The sequence below is a fragment of the Echinops telfairi genome, unplaced genomic scaffold (genome assembly GCF_000313985.2).
Source record: "Echinops telfairi isolate 266 unplaced genomic scaffold, ASM31398v2 ScPeMD7_21;HRSCAF=78, whole genome shotgun sequence".
Taxonomy (NCBI): domain Eukaryota; kingdom Metazoa; phylum Chordata; class Mammalia; order Afrosoricida; family Tenrecidae; genus Echinops; species Echinops telfairi.
This window is the reverse complement of record NW_022103918.1, coordinates 4,640,625-4,644,284: the sequence shown is the minus strand read 5'-3', so window position 1 is coordinate 4,644,284 and position 3,660 is coordinate 4,640,625.

The window sequence follows — 3,660 nt, the reverse complement described above, 5'->3', positions numbered from 1 at the left end:
GTTCCTCCAATGTGTCAAGCACATTTGCATATATGCCACCATCATCATTTTCAAAGCCTTCTCTTCTCCCTTGAGCCCCTGATATCAGCCCCCATTTCTTCCCCCTCCCTATTCAGCCCTCCCTCCCTCACAAGTCCTTGATGAGTTATAGATTGTTTTTAGCATATCTTACATCGTCCTCCGTCGCCCCTCACACACTTTTCCGTTATTCGTCTTCCTGAGAGGGGGTTCTAGGTTGATCCTTGTGATCGATTCCACCTTTCTCCCCAACCCTCCCCTAATCCTCCTGGTATCTCTACTGTCCTTGTTGGCCCTGAGGGGTTTATCTATCCTGGATTCCCCGTGTTCCGGGCTCTTATCTGTAGCAGTGTGTATGCTCTGATCTAATCCGATTTGTAAGGTAGAATTGAGGTCATGATAGTGCGGTGACCCTGACTGGCTCATCCCTTTCCTATGATCCCTCTGTGAGGGTTTGTCCAATTGCCTACAGATGGGCATTGGGTCTCGCTATTCTTTAAATTGCTGATATTGGTGGTGCTAATTTGGACTTCCTGTCCATGATTTTGTTCTTTGGGTTCCTTTATTTCAAGTTACTTCTAATAACTGATGACAATTGTTTATAATTTACTGTATAGTAACAATACTAATTTAGGATGACAGCTTTATTTATAATAATTACTAAAGACACGATAAGAACTATCATAAGTAAAAGCAATAAGGGGATCATCATTTGAATTCCTTCCTATGTAGTCCTTTACTGTATCGTTTAACTAAGTTTACTTTGAAAAGTATATGAAATTATATTTTTAGTTCTGTAAGTATATTGATATGCCAGTAAAGTTTCACAAATGGAGTGGCATGTTAAAAATATATGCTTATTGATATATATAATCATGAGCACAGTACTAGTTTAACAGCTTAAATTAAAGGAAATATTTATTGTCTAGGTATGATTAAATTGCTAAATTGTTTTTAATTCATGTATTTAATTTCATAGTTTCACAGCCTGGATTTTCTATTTTGTCTAAGCCTTTCTAATTCCTAGGAAGTTCCTCTGGAGGGCACTATTACCATAACGAATACAATTAGCTCCAGATGGCCATGGTGGTGAGCGATGCTGCAGTGTCTGTGTGTGCGGCTTACCTCAACTCAAATTTCAGCGTTCAGTGTGACTAACTCTTCTATTGCCCTAAGGAGTAAAACCAAAAAATGGAAATACCACACACACAAAATATGTGTTCTATCCCTTGATGATTATAGAAAGGTAATCTTTCACTTTATGCCCTTTAAAAAAAGCAGACACCATTTTTCATCCTCCTATCTTTTGTTTTCCTTTATACATTAATTTTTATTTTGTTGTCCAGACTATTACACAGCGAAACATCAGTAGTGCCTACATGTATTGACAGGCTTTATGTTCCTTGAGTTACGTACACTTTCTTACCTTACATTTCTGAGTTGTTCTTCCTTTATTAACAGAAACAAATATACGGAATGCTTCACAAATGTGTGTGTTGTCCCTGTGCAGGGGCCAATCCACTGTTAGTATATATGCTGCCTGTGTGAGCCCTCCCTCTACTATCTCTTGGTTATAGCTGGAGTGCTAATGAGGCATTTTTGTGAGCTGTGGCTTCTTAATAAGCATTTTCCACTTGCTACATTCTTCAATTTGAGGCAATTTTCAGAAATTTGAATAAGAAGCTATAAATAAGCTAAACATAAAATCACATTTACATTTAATTCTGAACATAATCTTTTGTTCATTAAATTCTAGGCATAAACAGACCAAAACAAAAATGTCATTGGAGGTCAAAAAAATGCCATTGAAGGTCAAAGATGGTTTTGTAGGTCTTGCGAGAGTACAAACTCAAACCAAACCCACTGCTATGTGTCAGTATGAACATTTTAGAAAATGCATGCACAAGAATGGTGTGTGTGTGTCTGATCATTTCTAGCATCACGTGGGGAGAGAGAATAAACACTATTAGTGTGAGCCCAAGGCTCACCTTTGTACCTCACCTTTGAGGTAAAAGTCAGACATGTCTGCACTTTCCAATTTTGTAATCAATTCTGATGCCAACCATTCCTCCCAAAGCATTTTGTTTCTGGGTTTGATAAACCATTCCAATGAAAACCAGAGCTTACGGACATAAAATGATAGAGTTTTACTAGGAAAGTCCAAGGTTATATTTCCGGATTCAAAATGCACAGGAAATAGTTTTTCAACCAGGATAACCTTTTCTCAGGCATGTTTACAGACACGCCACCATCTGGTTCACAGGCTCTCAGACACATGGCTCTTTCATCTTCATGCTACTTGGCCAAGCGTTACAAAGCTCTTTGCGCTCTGCTCATAAATGCCCGCACAATGTGTTGTTCTAGCTGCCTTCGTTTGGTTTTGACAGTCGGGACCACATGCACAACAGAATGAAACATGACCCCACCCTGCACATCCCATAATTGTTCTTATATTTGAGCCCAGTGTTGCAGCCACGTGTCAATCTATCTAGTCAAGGGACTTCTTTTTCACTGCCCCTCCACTTTACACAGCATGATGGTCTTCTCCAGGGTCTGGTCCCTCCTAAAAACATGTCCAAAGTACATGCCCCAAATTCTCACCATCCTTTCTGAAAGTAGACTTCTGGTTGTACTTCAGAAATAGATCGTTTTGTTCTTTTGGCAAGTCCTTGGTACTTTCAATATTCCTCGGCAACACCATCGTTGAAATGCATCGGGTTCCTTTAATCTTCCTTATACAATGTCCAAATGCTCACATGCATACGAAACATTGAAAATATCTTGGCTTGGGTCAGGCATTCTCAAAGTAACATCCTTGATTTTAAACACCCTTTTCTCATTGTTCACCTGCAAGCTTCCTGCCCCCAAACGACTACGTCTTTGTGCTCGGTGGGCCTGGATCTGCTGGCACGACTTCTCCAGTGGATTTGCGTTTTATCTCTGTCCTGTCGCTCACCTTCCCCATCTCTGGTGTGATCATTCTCTGTCTCTTGGTCCAGGAGGTTCAATGCAGGGGCATCGAGTCACACTTCAGACTTGGTCCTGCTTGTCAGTCTCCTTTTCTGCCACTTTGGTAGCTCATTTCTAGCTGATAGTACTTACAAAGCTAATAAATTCCATGTGCTTTATTTGCCAGGTAGTGGGCCATAAACACCTCCCATTTGCATAGTTCCACCCAGTCAATTTATGGAAATTCCAAAGACTATAGGTAGAACACTAGGTCAGGTAATACACCCAAGTACAACATGCTTTTGTTTGTTTTTTTAACCCTAGGAGAGGGAGGCTGCTCAGGTGATGGCTACAACCTAATCAACTGAGGAAGTCAGTTATCCTGCTCAGAATTCTAATTTCAAAGGAATACTTTTCATGGAAACTCCATTGAAATGCTCTCTTAAATCAGCAATACCTAGGCACTATATTGTTTATTTGTATTGTTATCATCTTTGTATATTTGCAGTAACTTTTAGAGAAATTAAAAGGAGGTGGGAGATTTAATAATTTTTAAAATTATTACCAGATATGTAGAACAACAGACTCACTAGACAACTAAAATTTCTAGAAATAGTTCATCTTAATAATGCTTAACAAAATAAAAATACAGCAACTGTAAATGTTGATGTTTAAAATACTCTGAGGTGGGAA